Here is a 17500-nt window from a genome sequence, read left to right on the forward strand (position 1 = left end):
TAACCACAATTAACTGCCATTACGGAATTTGTGCTTAGTGCATATACTTTAGGCGCTTAACTTCAGCTACCTGTACATAGGGTTGTTATATTTTGTCCTCTTAAAAAGAGGACACATGCCCCGCCCCTTTTACATCATCGCCCCACCCCCTGTCACATATTCCCCTCCCCCTGGGTCACATATTCCCCTCCCCTGCCGCCCCGTCAGCTCCCCTCCCCCCGGGTCACATATTCCCCTCCCCCGGATCACATATTCCCCTCCCCTGCCACCCCGTCAGCTCCCCTGCCCCCGGGTCACATATTCCCCTCCCCCGGATCACATATTCCCCTCCCCTGCCGCCCTGTCAGCTCCCCTCCCCCCGGGTCACATATTCCCCTCCCCTGCCGCCCCATCACCTCCCCTCTCCCCGGGTCACATATTCCCCTCCCCCGGGTCACATATTCCCCTCCCCCGGATCACATATTCCCCTCCCCTGCCACCCCGTCAGCTCCCCTCCCCCCGGGTCACATATTCCCCTCCCCTGCCGCCCCATCACCTCCCCTCTCCCTTGTCACATATTCCCCTGACCCCTCCCCTGCCCCCCCATCACCTCCCCTCCCCTTTGCCACTGCCTTGCCCTGCATCCTTCTCGGTCTCGGCTTGGGATTCAAAATGGCTGCCGAGAGTTGAAGTCTCGCGAGGCCGCTTCAACTCTCACGGCCATTTTGAATCCCGAGCCAAGCCGAGACTGAGAAGGATGCAGGGCAAGGGCAGGCAGCGCTCCGGGCAGGAAAGAGGGGGCTCTTTCCTGCTCCAAAGAGGTCACTAAACCACCAGGGCAGATAGTAAGTAAGGGGAGGGGAGACCCAGGGCACTGCTCACCTGCCCGTTTGTCCAGAAATCCGGACAAACAGGCGGGCGGGTGGGCAAAACCCACCTGGATGCCCCGGACATGGCCTCAAAAAGAGGCCATGTCCGGGGAAATCCGGACACATGGTAACCCTACCTGTACAGAATTACTCCCTATGGATGTGCGAGTCCCCAGGTGAGGGTTATGGGGTGGCCCTGTCAATAACACAGTTGGACAAGGTTGCAAACATGAAATAAGTGCTTCTATTAACTTAAATCTGAAGCCTGTTCCCTCACAGGCCTAGAACAAAAGAAAAGTCTCTTATCTTCGGGGGGGGGGGGGGGGGGGGGGGGGAGCTTACATGGGCCTGTGGCCTGCAGGGCCCAAAACACAGTCTGTGGCCTGGGACAGACACGCCCAAAACACAGTATGTAGGTTCTCTCTTTCTCTCTTTGTATTTTCAGATCTGGCTCCAGCCAGACCTCAGAACAAGGCTCACAATTCTTCAAATAAAAGATTGGCTTAACTCAGCCATATCACAGCAGCTGGAAGTGTTCACTAAAGGTGTATGTTGGGCCTTCAGTTCTTCCTTCCTTCCCTGGGCCTCCTTACCCTCAGCCTGGCCCTGTCTTTTAAACGTCCCAGGTACTGACTCCACCCCTCCCGGATCACTTCCTCCCAGGACGGGATCAGTGCTCCTAAGGTTACCCAGGTTAGTTAGAGAGGGACTTTTCTTAAGGGTGAGGGGCAGTGTGACGTAAACCCCGTCACAGGGTGTAACTCAAATGGATATGTGTTTGCAAACGTGACCCTAATGTTGTTATTATTCTGTACTGTTGCTTTGAGAGTAAAAGAATTCCTGAATGGCCAGTGTGTGGAGGAAGCTGTGAAAAGGAAAGGATGAGCTGTTGATTCGAGCTGCCCACCTACGAGAATGAGAATGTGATCGATAAGCTCCGTTTTCAGGTTTTGCTTTGTTGTGGATCCTTCTGTGAATAAAACTTCTAAAAGGAGACCCGGGTTGAATGTAAACACACGCTGAGACCACATACACTGCGACGCCTTTGTAAACGAGCTTTGTAAAACGTTTGGAATGATTTTTGCCTACAATGTTTGCGCTATAAAGCGTGCGAATGATTTGAAACATCTGAAGCAGCGGCTGTTATTTGTTCTTTGATTTTTCAGTAAGTTTCCGAGAAAGATTTGCAGAGCTGTGAACAACTGATCTAATGAATGTGAAGCCACAGTACCCTGGTGACATCTGTGCATTTCTTTGAAAACATTAGGGAGGCGAAAAATGAGGCTGATATTCTGGTGGGGGGGGGGGGGGAGCATGGATTTTATTGTTACACGTACTCTGGAGTGTAGTCATGGAAATCGTTGCTGTATAACTATCCTGCTCCATACTCTAGTGATGCACAAAGGAGATCAATATGCCCTACATTTGAAAGCTCTGAGGGTGGTCATTTTTCATGCAAATGGGAGACAATATCTTAATTATTCACTGCACTGTATTAACATTTTTGATTTATCAGGGTGGAAAACAGTCCAAGTTCGGTTCAACTTGCGGGCTTTGCATCTCTCAAAAAAAAAAGTTGGCTGCAAGTTTCTTATAAACCTTTTTCAAAGGGCGCTTTTTCGCATACCGTGACAGTAATGAACCTCACTTCTAAGCCAGGGAATGTGGTTCTCAGTCAGAAAAAAGCTTTCATCACATTACAAGACTGTATTTGAGCACAAACCCCCCTGGGTTCTATATATGGCGCTCAGATTTGGGCATCTTCCTGAGATGCGTGTGCAAGTTAATTAACGAGCTCAGAGCCATCAATTAGCTTCAGTATTTGGTTGTTAGCATCCAATTATTGTCACCCATTAGAATTTACGCGTGCACCTGGCTGCGTACTACTCTGTAAGGCAGGGTGCCTAACCCCCAGCTGTTAAAAGCCCCCTCCCCACCACAAAAATGGCCACGCAGTGAGATAACTCTTACCGCATGGCCATGCGATGGAGAACCCTTACCGCGCACCCATTGAGGTGGTAATAAGGGCTGCCGTACTCACCCGGCGGTAACCAGGCAGCACATGGCGATGTCTGCTTACCACCAGGTTATCGCCGTCAAGCCATTTCCAGGGGTTTTCTTCCCCCCCCCCCCCCCCCGGAAACGGCGCATGCTCAGGGTGGGACTACCAGCAGCGGCCAAGTTGGGCTGGCAGTAGTCCCAGAAGAGCGAGCGGTAAACTCACGTTGGGCTTACCACCGCTCTGTAAGCCCCATAACGCGTATCTCAAAAGGGGGCGTTATCATGGGAGTGTCAGGGGCATTCCAAAAAGATGCACACAGTTATAGAATACGGTGCCTGCGTACTTTAACGCCATCATTTATACCAGGTTTCAGCAGGTGTGTACCCTTTATAGTATCGTGCTTAGCACTGATCTTCTCTGGCACCATTTTTGAGCACAATTTGTAGAATCTGGCCCAAATGACTATGGGCACACATGGAAATTGTGCTACCAGTTTTACACAAGCAGCCTGTAAGTACTCCCAGGGGTGTAATTTGGGCAGAGGAGTTGCGATGTATGTAAATCTTTTATATAATACATAGGTACATGCACAGAGCACACACACACCTTGGAATACATCTAGACTCGATATTTCTGCTGATCACCCAATGAAGCAACCTTCAGGAGCTGCTTCTATGATCTGCAAAACCTATGCTGTCTTCTCAAATGTCGAGAAGGCAAGTCTTGGCTCAGTTGTGCATGCTATGATAACATCAAGACTGGATTATTGCATTACCCTCTACACTGGTCTGACTATAACTGATTCACAATATAATATATCGCATCACACCACTCTTGCAAAAACTCCACTGGCTACCAGTACAATACAGGACTAAATTTAAAACACTAATGGGCTCATTTTCGAAAGAGGACGTCCATCTTTCGACATAAATCAGAAGATAAACGTCCTTCTCACAGGGTCGTCCAAATCGGTATAATCGAAAGCCGATTTTGGAAGTCCCCAATTGCTTTCCATCACAGGGACGGTCAAAGTTCAAGGGGGAGTATCAGAGGTGTAGGCAAAGGCGGGACTTGGGCGTGTCTAACACTTGGATGTCCTCGACCCATAATCGAAAGAAACAAGGATGTCCCTGATGAACACTTGGACGTTTTCACCCAGATGTGTTTTTATTATGAATAAGGAAAAGAAAGGTGCATGAAATGACCAGATGACCACCAGAGAGAATCAGGGATGACCTCCCATTACTCTCCCAGTGGTCACTAACCCCCTCCCACCCTAACAAAATCTTTAAAAATATGTTGTGGCAGCCTCAGATGTCATACTCAGGTCCATGACAGCGCATGCAGGTCCCAGGAGCAGTTTTAGTGGGTACTGCAGTGCACTTCAGGCAGGCGGACCCAGACCCATACCCCCCCTACCTGTTACATTTGTGGAGGAAACAACGAGCCCTCCAAAACCCACCACAAACCCACTGTACCCATCTATAGGTGCCCCCCTTCACCTGTATGGGCTATGGTAGTGGTGTACAGTTGTGGGTAGTGGGTTTGGGGGGGGGGGGGGGATCAGCACACAAGGTAAGGGAGCTATGTACCTGGGAGCATTTTATGAAGTCCACTGCAGTGCCCCCTAGGGTGCCCGGTTGGTGTCCTGGCATGTCAGGGGGATCAGTGCACTACAAATGCTGGCTCCTCCCACGCCCAAATGGCTTGCATTAGGATGTTTTTGACATGGACGTCTTTGGTTTCGAAAATCGCCGAAAAATCAGAAACATCCATGTCTAGGGACGTCCAAAGTTAAGGATTTGGACGTCTCTGACTGTATTTTTGAAACGAAAGATGGACATCCATCTTGTTTCGAAAATACGGGTTTCCCTGCCCCCAGATTTTGCCGTTTTGCAAGGACATTCAAATCACAACTTGGACGTCCCTTTCGAAAACGCCCCTCCACGTCTAATCTTCAAGGCCTTTACAGTTAATGAACCAGAGCACTTGAAGAACAAGATCTCCCTCTACACATTTCCAAAGTCGTTTAGGTCCTCCCAAATGAGCACCCTCATCAACACCTTCTCTAAAGGATATCACACAATGTGACACCCACAAACCAGTCTTCTCTGGAGTAGATCTATACTGTGGAACACACTCTCTGAAAGGCTTCCCTCAACAGAAGACAATTTCTATTTCAGGAAGCAGATGAAAGCTTGACTCTTTTCCTACGCTTTTAACAGAAGAAGCAACTAGCTGGCTAGTCTCACACCCAAGGACTAACATCAGCTGCTTACAATAAAGCAATACATCCTTATCCAATCCTATTCCTAGCTGAGATCATTTTCCTGCACCTTTCCTGATTTTATATGCAATTTTCCTTGTTTGTCATCCTTAGTTCTAGGAGTAGCCTAGTGGTTAGTGCAGTGGACTTTGATCCTGGGGAACTGAGTTCGAATCCCACTGCAGCTCTTTGTGATTCTGAGCAAGTCACTTGACCCTCCATTGCCCCTGGTACAAAATAAGTACCTGAATATATGTAAACCGCTTTGAATGTAGTTGTGAAAACCTCAGAAAGGTGGTATATCAAGTCCCATTTCCCTTTCCCTATTGGAGATTCTACATGATTTTACATGATTCCATATATTGGAGATTCTAGATGGAATGTTGCTACTATTGAGATTCTGTTGCTACTATTGGAGATTCTACATGGAATGTTGCTACTATTTGAGATTCTACATGGAATGTTGCTACTATTGGAGATTCTAGATGGAATGTTGCTGCTATGGAGATTCTGCTGCTACTAGTTGGGATTCTACATGGAATGTTGCTACTATTGAGATTCTAGATTGAATGTTGCTACTATTGAGATTCTGTTGCTACTATTTGAGATTCTACATGGAATGTTAATGTTGCTATTCCACTAGCAACATTCCATGTAGAAGCCTGCCCTTGCAGATCAGCAACGCGGCCGCGCAGGCTTCTGTTTCTGCGAGTCTGATGTCATGCACATACGTGCAGGACGTCAGACTCACAGAAACAGAAGCCTGCGCGGGCCGCATTGGTGATCTGCAAGGGCAGGCTTCTACATGGAATGTTGCTAGTGAAGGAGTAGCCTAGTGGTTAGTGCAGCGGACTCTGATTCTGGGGAACTGGGTTCAATTCCCACTGCAGCTCCTTGTGACTCTGGGCAAGTCACTTAACCCTCCATTGCCCCTGGTACAAATAAGTACCTGAATATATGTAAACCGCTTTGAATGTAGTTGCAAAAACCTCAGAAAGGTGGTATATCAACTCCCATTTCCCCCTTTCCCTTATGACATCACAATATCAGAAGTGAGCCAAGTATCAGGCAATCAAGCCATTGTGACATCACTGATGAGGTTGACTCTTATTGGTGGAATGAGTTGAGGAGTAGCCTAGTGGTTAGTGCAGAAGACTCTGATCCTGGGGAACTGGGTTTGATTCCCACTGCAGCTCCTTGTGACTCTGGGCAAGTCACTTAACCCTCCATTGCCCCTGGTACAAAATAAGTAACTGAATATATGTAAACCGCTTTGAATGTAGTTGCAAAAAAACACAGAAAGGTGATATATCAAGTCCCCTTTCCCTTTCCCTATTAAGATGTTTTATTGTGCATTGTGACAACATTGTAAATAGCACACTATGCCATAATGTGTACTACTATTTGAATATTTTTACTGTTCTAATTGTCTATTGCCTAAGTTTAGCTTATTCTTGCTGTACACCACTTTGGGTGAATTTCTTCAAAAAGGTAGTAAATAAATCCAAATGAACAAATGAATGAAGAGACGTTTTCTCTTAAGAACATGTGTTGCCATCCTGGGACAGACCAAAGGTTCACTGAGCCCAGTATCCTGTTTCCAAAGGTGGCCAATCTAGGTCACAATTACCTCGCAAGATTCCAAAAGAGTAAAACAGATTTTATGCTGCTTATCCTTGAAATTCAGCAGTGCATTTTCCCTAAGTCTTAATAATAGTTTATGGAAACTATTTTCTTTTAGGAAACTATCCAAACCTTTTTAAAACCCTGATAAGCTAACTTCTTTTACCATATTCTCTGGCAACAAATTCCAGAGTTTAATTACACATTGAGTAAAGATTTGTTTTAAATGTACTACTTAGCAGCTTTATTGCATGCCCCCTAGTCCTAATATTTTTGAAGAGTAAACAAGTGATTCACACCCACCCATTCCATTCCACTCATTATTTTGTAGACCTACATAAGTACATAAGTATTGAAACACTGGGACAGACCAAAGGTCCATGAAACCCAGCATCCTGTTTCCAACAGTGGCCAATCCAGGTCACAAATACCTGGCAAGATCCCAAAAACATTATACATTTTATCCCAGAAATAAGCAGTGGATTTTCCCCAAGTCAATTTAATAATAGTATATGGACTTTTCCTTTAGGAAGCAGTCCAGTCCTTTTTTGAACCCCACTAAGCTAACCGCCTTCACTACGTTCTCTGGCAATAAATTCCAGAGTTTAATTACACGTTGAGTGAAGAAAAAATGTCTCTGATAATGTTTTAAATTTACTACTTTGTAGCTTCATTGCGTGCCCCCTAGTCCTAGTATTTTTGGAAAGCGTGAACAGATGCTTCACATCTACCCGTTCAACTTCACTCATTATTTTACAGACCTCTATCATATCTCCCCTCAGCCGCCTTTTCTCCAAGCTGAAGAGCCCTAGCCGCTTCAGCCTTCCCTCATAGGGAAGTCATCCCATCCCATTTACCATTTTTGTCGCCCTTCTCTTATTCTGCTATATCTTTTATGAGATGCGGAGACCAGAATTGCAGATGGTATTCGAGGTGCAGTCGCACCATGGAGCAATACAAAGGCATTATAACATTCTCAGTTTTGTTTTCCATTCCTTTCCTAATAATACCTAACATTGTATTTGCTTTCTTAGCCACCGTTGCATACTGAGTAGAGGGTTTCAACATACCATCAACAATGACACCTAGATCCTTTTCCTAAGTGGTGACTCCTAATATGGAACTTTGCATTACGTAGCTGTAGTTTGGGTTCCTCTTTCCCACATGATGTTATGATTATTTTTTCTTTTGCATTAATGTATCTCGCCTTGAATCTCAATTTGAAGGAGTTGGCGAGCAATAAGCCTTCTATCACACATGCATCACTTTGCACTTGCTCAGTTTTATATATGTAAAAGTTCTGTTCTGGTTTACATCAAAAAGTTCTCCTAGGATTGTTGCAGAGCATTTTCTTCCTTTAAAGCCGATAACTGTGGCTGCACTAGGAGAGACTTGCTGTGAGAAGGTTAAATGAAAAGAATCCATCTAATTCCTGGCACTGCCTTTCCAGCTCCAGATCAGCTTGGCTGATTGGGGTAAACTAGTCCGAGAAAGTTGGATCGATGGTGTGAAATATGAACGGAGAGAGTGAGGAAGAGAGAGATAAGGGTGATGGATGGTTCATGCCAAGCTTGTCTGTTGTTCTCTGCAAGCAAAGGACACAGAGCAGCAAAGAAAGCCGAGGGACATGTAAGAGAGCGGAAGTGATTGGGCTGGGAGCAGGAAGAAGAGAGCACACTGAAGCCGGCGCCTCAAAGGACCTCTGGTCACCGCATCTCAAAAAAGGTATAGCAGATTTAGAAAAGGTACAAAAAAGGGTGACCAAAATGATTAAGGAGATAGAATGGCTCCCCTATGAGTACATACATAAGTATTGCCACACTGGGACAGACCAAAGGTCCATCAAGCCCGGTGTCCTGTTTCCAACAGTGACCAATCCAGGTCACAAATACCTGGTAAGATCCCAAAAACATTATACATTTTATCCCAGAAATAAGCAGTGGATTTTCCCCAAGTCAATTTAATAATAGTATATGGACTTTTCCTTTAGGAAGCAGTCCAGTCCTTTTTTGAACCCCACTAAGCTAACCGCCTTCACTACATTCTCTGGCAATGAATTCCAGAGTTTAATTACACGTTGAGTGAAGAAAAAATGTCTCTGATAATGTTTTAAATTTACTACTTTGTAGCTTCATTGCGTGCCCCCTAGTCCTAGTATTTTTGGAAAGAGTAAACAAGCGATTCACATCTACCTGTTCCACCCCACTCATTATTTTATAGACCTCTATAAGTACTTAAGGAAAGCTAATGAGGTTGAGGCTCTACAGCTTTGAGAAGAGATGGCTGAGGGAAGGTCACAAAATCCTGAGCGAAGTGGAACAGGTAAATGTGAATCAATTGCTTATTTTTTTTTAAGTACAAAGACTAGGACCACTCCAGAAAATTATATAGTAATACAGGGGCTCTCAACCTAGTCCTCAGGTATTCAGGATACCCACAATGAATATGCATGACATAATTTGCATATAGTACCTCCAATGTGTGGAAATCTATCTCATGCATACTCATTGTAGGTATCCTGAAAACCTGACTGGCTAAGCGTCCCGAGGACAGGATTGAGAACACCTGTACGAAAACTGTAAATGACAGCTGATGAAGACCTGCATGGTCCATCCAATCTGCCCAACAAGGCAAAATAAAATACGCATAGTTGATCCTAATCAGTCTTTGCTATTTTCGGGACAATGGCAAATAGGAGAAATATTTTTTTACTCCTCATATGGTTAAGCTCTGGAACAAGTGGTAAAAGCAGTTAATGTGGCTGGGCTTAAAAAAAGGTTTGGAAAAATTCCAGGAGGAAAAGTCCATAAATTCCTATTACGTTAGAACTGGAGAAAGCCACTGTTTATTTCTGGTGCCGGTAGCATAGAATCTGCTGGGAATCTATGAATTAGCCAGAGATAGGTTGCTGGGCTGGATGAACCCTTTGTCTGGTCCAGTATGGCAGCTTTTACGTTTTTATGTTCTCAACTCATATAGCTGTTGTCAGGTTGGCTCTAAGAGGAGCGCTGGCCTGCCCACCATGCGTTAATTCTGTATTTCTATGTGACAGGTGTCTGAAATATTGGTGGTACTGAGCAGAACTGCCTAAACCAACATGTAAATAATCAGGACACTCCTTCACTAAGGATACTGCTAATGGATCTTTTGAGCCGATACTCAACTGTGTGTAGTGAATGTATAACTCTTTTGTCCCTATATTCTCATAAATTATACAGATAATATCAAGCCTTAGGAGCTAGCACTCAAGAAAAAGATCTAGGTGTCATTGTAGACAATATGCTGAAATCTTCTGCTCAGTGTGCCTTGGTGGCCAAAAAATGCAAGCAGGATGCTAAGAATTATTAGGAAAGGGACACAAAATAAGACCAAGAATATTATAATGCATTTGTAGCGCTCTACGGTACAACTTCATCTTGAGTATTGTGTTCAATTCTGGTCGTGACCAAAATGATAGATAGGATGGAACTCCTCCCATATGAGGAAAGGCTAAAGAGGTTGGGGCTCTTCAGCTTGGAAAAGAGACGGCTGGGGGGGGGGGGGATACGATTGAGGTCTGTAAAATCCTGAGTGGTGTAGAATAGGTAGAATGAATTGATTTTTCACTCTTTCAAAAAGTACAAAGACCTCAGAACACGCAATGAAATTACATGGAAATACTTTTAAAACAATTAAGAGGAAATATTTTTTTCACTCAAAGAATAGTTAAGCTCTGGAACTCACTGCCGGAGGATGTAGTAACAGTAGTTTGCGTATCTGGGTTTGAAATAGGTTTGGACAAGTTCCTACAGGAAAAGTCCATAGTTTTCCCCTTCTCTCCTTTGCGGTGTGATGGAAAACAGCAAATTGACAGAAGCCAAGAAATTTTTTATTAAAAAAAAGTCATAAAAATACGTAAACCACATATATTTATATATTGTATGAACATAAGACCAAAGTTGAGCAACCTGATGGAGGAGTCAAACCACACACAAAAGAAAAATGTCCAGTTCATTCCACCAGGGTTGAGCCCTCTGGTGCTGGCAGCTGCCAGGACCTACCTGCACACCTCCCAGGTCTGAGGTGAGGAGCAGAAGTACTCGGAGAGATCAACTGTATGTAATTCTTCGTTCCCAAATGAACCCATAAAACTCTCACAAGAGGTACAACTCAACATACAAACTCTAGTGTCAAATCAGTGATAGCAACACAACCCACTACCAAACACTGAGTGATGTAAAACAAAACCTTGCAAACAGAGCTTAACTATTCTTTGAGTGAAAAAATATTTCCTTCTATTTGTTTTAACAGTATTTCCAAGTAATTGAGTGTCCCCTAGTCTTTGTACTTTTTGAATGACAGAAAAACCCATTCACCTCCACCCGTTCCACTCCAGTCAGGATTTTGTAGACCTCAATCATATCCCGTCTCAGCAGTCGCCCATGAGTCCACTTCCTTCTTCTCTAATGGCTGGGTCCAGGTCAGCAGAGGAGAAGGAAGTGGTCTGATGAATACCCGCTTGTTTCTTCCTTGTGTTCAGTTCTAGAGACCATATCTTGGTAAGGATGTAAAAAGACTTGAAGCGGTCCAGAGGAAGGAGACAAAAGTGGTATGGGGCTTGCATCACAAGATGTATGATAAGAAACTGGAAGACCTGAATATGTATATCCTAGGGGAGAGAAGGGACAGGGGAGATATGATACAGACATTTAAATATTTGAAAGGTATTAATATAGAAACAAATATTTTCCAGAGAAGGGAAAACGATAAAACTAGAGGACAATGAATTGAGGATGTGGGATGGTAGACTTGGGGGTAACGTCAGGAAATTCTTTTTCACCGACCGAGAGGGTGATTGATGCCTGGAGTACCCTCCCAAGGGTGGGTATTGGGTGGAGGAAAAAACAGCAAGATCGGTGAACTGCAACTTCTTATAGCACTGAGGGAAGAGAGAACGGGGGAGGGGGAAGACAGGGGGCCCCTATTTTCCCAGCATGCACAGAGCTAAAAATACCCAATAAGAAAACCCCCTAAGACATAGGGAACTGAAATGTGTGCTCAAAAGGAGCCTATTACAGGGCACAACAGGAAAATCAAAATTCGAATCTGCCAAGCCCCTTCGTGAAACATTACACTGGCTTCCCATTAAAGAACGCATCGCCTTTAAGGTCGGTACCTTGATTCATAGGATCATCTACAGAGAGGTTCCCAAATACATGTTAGATCTGGTGGATCTACCACCCAGAAACAGTTCCAGTTTCTCCGATCCTACCTAAATTTACATTATCCAGATTGCAGTGGCCTTAAATACAAATCTACCTACGCATCCAACTTCTCCTTCATAGGCACACAACTATGGAATGCACGACCCAGAACCTTAAAATCAACTCAGAATTATTTAAATTTCAGAAAATTATTGAAGACCACCATGTTCAAAAAGGCATACCTTCCAGACTCAACCTAATCTTAATTTTTCCAGTTTTCAGCAAATTCCATGGACCTTATTATCTTGTATTACCCTGTAATATCTTTTGTTATCTCTGTTGTTTTATATGATACCTATACGCTTAATAACCTACTATTACATTGTTCATTTATACTTTCTGAACTGTAGCCTACCCTACGGTTATATGTAAGCCACATTGAGCCTACAACTAGCGGGAAAATGTGGGGTATAAATGTATTAAATAAATAAATACATTACAGGGATTTGTAGTTCAAGAGCTCAATGCTGTCTAATGACAGATCTAGTACAAAGAATGCGTAATATATACGCAAACACTATCACCTGCCTCCATCAAATGGGAGCAGAACACTAACTGGAAAAAAAAACACTCAAGTGTCAATACTTAGTACTATTAACCGGGTAGAAGAGGCTTCTGCCTCATTAACTAGTGCTAAGTCCCAAAAAGATATTCCATGGCCCATAACAGGTGTATCCAGTTAGCGTCAGGGTGGCCCAGAGGTGGAGTAACCCTAGGTACTACAGATATTGAACAGCGGTACCTGGATAACTCTCCTGTTAACTCTGGACAGCAAAAAAGGCTGCCCGAAGTCAACCAGGTAGGTATCTAGCTATGACCTACCAAATATTGGTGACACCCAGGTCACAATGAACTTCAGCCCCCAATAAGGGCCAGTATTGAAGATCCGGTTTAGTTTAGCCAGTGATGCCCCAGCATTTGAAGAAACACAGACCACTGCCACCAGAAAATTGACCCTCTCAAGAGTTCCTGGAAACTCCTAAGACTAACAGAATTTTTCTTGCCTGTGCAAATCCCTAGTGGTGGACGGGAAAGAACTTAGCCAGCCAGAGCTAATGTTCAACACTTAGTTGGGACGTTTAGGTGCCTAACAGCTGAGTGCACAAAATCTAGACAGCTGTGTTTTATTTTTTAATTTTCAGCTGGTTAATTTTGAGTGCTGAGCTTTTATTTGAAACTCAAACTATTGCAGCATGTATCATTATGTCAGGACTGCAGAAACCTGGTCAACACAGGGGGGGAAGGTCAAAAGGTCTACTGCAAAACGATCCACCCTGGAGAACGAACAGCAAAAGGAATCCGGGGCCACACAGTCAGCAGCAGAAGTGGCTTTGACTTTGCTTCCATAGTAAACAAGTCTTCTGAAACGTCTTCAGACGAGGGCTGAATCGACCTGACTTTTCATTGCCCTTGATGCATTAGGCATATGGTGGTTTACTGTATTCTAGAAAAGAGATCCCACTTTATCCCGGCTCGGCAGATTTACAGGACAGGCTGACTTAAAGAGCCCCGAACCTGTATATTTTTGTTATTCAACTGTCATAATTTTAAAGGTTTCTTGAAAGACAGCTGGCTTATCCTCGGGGCGTCATTTCATTCAGCTATTGGATTTCTATCCCGTCCTTCTGTTTGGAACGCAAAACAAACCAGCAACAAATTCTTAAATAGTTACGGTATAGAATCTATCACACATGTTGCACTAATCAAACACAGAAGCATCTAATCAACAGAAAGGTACAGAAAAGAACAAATCCGATATCCACATCAGATCAAGACCTTGATAACTTAATGAAGAATTCAAGACAAAACAAGGCAAAGATACCAGTGTAATAGCTGCCTGCGGATCTCTCGGATGTTACCGAGCTATGAAAGCCTCTCGTATTATCATTACTATCAGACATTGAACCATGAAGCTTACCACCAGACACACCTACATCTCTCCTTCTGATGGTCTTGGGTGGTTATTTTTAAGTCATAAATCAATTAATTTTATTAGGGATTCAAACTCTATCTTCACGGTTCTTCCTTAAGAAGTGCCACGCATACCGAGGCATAGGATGTGTAAAATGACCGGACAAAATCTGAAATTTCAAGGGTTTTTGCATATCAATTATGGCTAGATTCTATTTATGGCACCTAAAAAATCAGCGCCAACCCCCCCACCCCGTCCGCGAAAGCAGTATTCTATAAGACGTGCCTAAACTTTGGTGCGATTAATACTTAAACGGAGAAGTTGCATGTAAATTTAGGTGTGGCCATTTGCATCATTGAAAACATGGTACCCCGTGCCTATGTTTACATGCAGAGAACTGTTATTCTACAATTATGTGCATAACTCAAAACCATGCCCCGAAATGCCCACAACCCTCCCGTTTTCGTGCCCCTTTTTTGGATCTCGTGTAAATTTTAGGCACAGGTCCCGCACCTAACTTTAGGTAGTGGCGTAGCTATGGGTGAGCCTGGGTGGACTATCTTTCTACCCTCATCTCCCCTTACGTTCCCGCCCGTAACCTCCGTTCACAGGATAAATCCCTCCTCTCAGTACCCTTCTCCACCACCGCCAACTCCAGGCTCCGCTCATTCTGCCTCGCTTCACCCTGTGCTTGGAACAACCTTCCTGAACCCTTACGCCAAGCCCCCTCCCTGCCCGTCTTCAAGTCTTTGCTTAAAGCCCACCTCTTCAATGCTGCGTTCGGCACCTAACTCTTACCGTTCGGTGAATCCAGACTGCCCCAATTTGACTGCCCCTATCGGACCGACCGTTCACTTGTCTATTAGATTGTAAGCTCTTTGAGCAGGGACTGTCTCTCTTTGTTAAATTGTACAGCGCTGCGTAACCCTAGTAGCGCTCTAGAAATGTTAAGTAGTAGTAGTAATGGACACAGGCCCACCCTGTGTATTCTTCAAAATAGTTCAGCAGCGGCTGCCTTGCTCTCCTCTCTTCCTCACACCCAGATCTGGCATTTGCCTCCCACCTGCAGCTCCACAACACACCCCTTCCCTGTTCTACCTCAGCACCTTCCTTTTACCATGCCCTGCCATCACTGACATCACTTCCTGTTTCCTCCCTGGCAGGATGAGGCAGAGGGAATCATGTGGGGCTGGCCATGCAATGGATGTACATAGCTGCTGTCGAAAGTACTGAGGTATGGGGTTAGTTTCAGAGAGGGGGAGATGCTGGGTCTTTGGGAGGGGGGGAATGCTGGATATGGCCAGAGGAGGAGGCAAAAGATGCAGGACAAAGGGGGGGGGGATTTTGGAAAGCCAACCCATCCAAACTCTGGGCCCACCCAAAATGAAAGGTCTGGTTACGCCTCTGACTTTAGGTGGGTAAATTCTAATTAGTTGAATCTAATTAGTGCCAACAACTGCTTGCAAAAAAGCCAATTATTGGCACTAATTGGATCATTATTGTATTAAATTGCACACGCAAATCGAGAATGCACCTAAATTTGCACGCACAATTTTTGGCGACCTTTATAGGATCAGGGGGTTAGTGTGCACTCTTTTGAAAGACTAATCATTGAGGGGCCCTTTTACTAAGCTGTGTAGGCGCTGACACATGCCCAACGAGCGCCATCGGGAAAGAGTATGCAATCTTTCAAAAAGATGGGGCGCACTCTTCTGGAAATGCAAAAAAAACCTTAAAAAAATACTACAGTGGATTCACACAAAAACAGAGGATGAGGAACAGGGAAATAAAAAAAGACTAGAATGATTTCATCTGGGTAAGAGGAGGGGGATACAATTTCACTTGAAGACGTTCAATGGGTGGTAGAAAGGGAGGGAAGCTGAACCAGTCCAATCCAGGTTGTGAAAGTCATCGACCCAGCTACTGCGGAACAGCTTGTTTAAAAGACCATGGGGGTAAACGCTGGTACTATTCCCCGATATTTGGTTTATGCGGCACCGGCTAACAGATACTCAGGACTTAACCGACCGTGGGTTGCTTCTTAAAGATAAGACTGTGCTTTATGTGGTCTCGTTTATGTAGTTACCCTGGCTGGTTAAATGCTGAATGTTGGCACTTAAATGGCCAAGGGCTGACTTTGCCCCCAGAATGCCCCCCAAATAACAGGTTTTCATTTAGGTAAGGTTTGGACAAGTTCCTGGAGGAAAAGTCCATATTCTGTTATTGAGACACACAAGGCGGAAGCCACTGCTTGTCCTGTGATTGGTAGCATGGGATCTGGCTACTTTTTGAGATTCTGTCAGGTACTCGTGACCTGGCTTGGCCACTGCTGGAAAACAGGATACTGGGCTAGATGGACCATTGGTCTGACCCAGTATGGCTATTCTTATGTACAGGCTGAATGGGAAGCCAGTGCTGCTCTTTCAATCCATGAGCCCCCTATAACAGCCGTACTGCAATATGTTGGGTTAACTGAACATATTTAATACAAGAATGATTCCGACTGGGCAAGAGGAAGTTGCCGTAATCGAGATGGGTTCGTACAGCAGTGCGTACGTCTTTGAAATCGAGAAATAGATGGATGGAGCAGGGCAAGAAATCATTCTACTTATATAATATTGTCATCTTTTGTTTATGTTGTTCTAATCTGAGGAAAATTGAACTATCCTTTGAAAGCTAATTAAAAATGTGTTAGTCCAATAAAAGGGTATAATCTTATTTTCTTTTTTTATTGTTTTGTTTTACTTCTATTTATTACCTTTAAAGTGGACTAACTCAGCAAACACATTCCTTTACAAGAAGAGAAACCTGGCCCTTCGATATTTTTACTCAGGAGACAGCGAAGGTGACTCAATAAAACAATGATGTTGTGTGGTCTAGAAGATTTATTGATCAGCAATAACAACTCGACATGGCTGTGTTTCGGCCCACTGGCTTGCCTCAGGAGTCTATGTATAAGAATATTAAAATTACATAAATGAATGAAAAAAAATAAATAAAAAAGTGTACATATAAATAACATAATATTATAAAAACGTATAAGTAAACACAGAAAAGTCTAAATGATAAAATTTTTGAGCAAAGCCACATTCAGTTTCACAATAGTGTCATCATTTTTTACAAATTGTCATCAAAATCAAAATAATGACATAAATGAAATAAAAGAATAAAAACATTGTACATATAGGCAACATGCTATAAAATATATATTGTAAAAACATGTTAAATAAAATGAATAAAGCATAGACTGTACAATTACACAATAAAAATGAGAAGATTATTTAGAGGGGCATAATCGAAAGGGATGCCCAAGTTTTGCTGAGGACGTCCTCGCAAAACGTCCCGATGGAGGGGCGGGGAAACCCGTATTATCGAAACAAGATGGACATCCATCTTTTGTTTCGATAATACAGTCGGGGGCGCCCAAATCTTGAAATTTTGGTCGTCCTTAGAGATGGTCGTCCCTAGACTTGGTTGTTTCTGATTTTCGGCGATAATGGAAAGCAAGGACGTCCATCTCAGAAACGACCAAATGGGAGGAGCCAGCATTCATAGTGCACTGGTCCCCCTGACATGCCAGGACACCAACCGGGCAGCCTAGGGGGC

At 44.0% G+C, this 17500-nt stretch overlaps 1 protein-coding gene across 1 annotated transcript in view; it reads right to left on the reverse strand.

The window, feature by feature from the left end:
- NRXN3 (neurexin 3) overlaps positions 1–17500 on the reverse strand; it is a 1814506-nt gene that overhangs the window by 261386 nt on the left and 1535620 nt on the right.

The sequence above is a fragment of the Microcaecilia unicolor genome, chromosome 9 (assembly GCF_901765095.1).
Source record: "Microcaecilia unicolor chromosome 9, aMicUni1.1, whole genome shotgun sequence".
In the NCBI taxonomy this organism is placed as follows: Eukaryota; Metazoa; Chordata; class Amphibia; order Gymnophiona; family Siphonopidae; genus Microcaecilia; species Microcaecilia unicolor.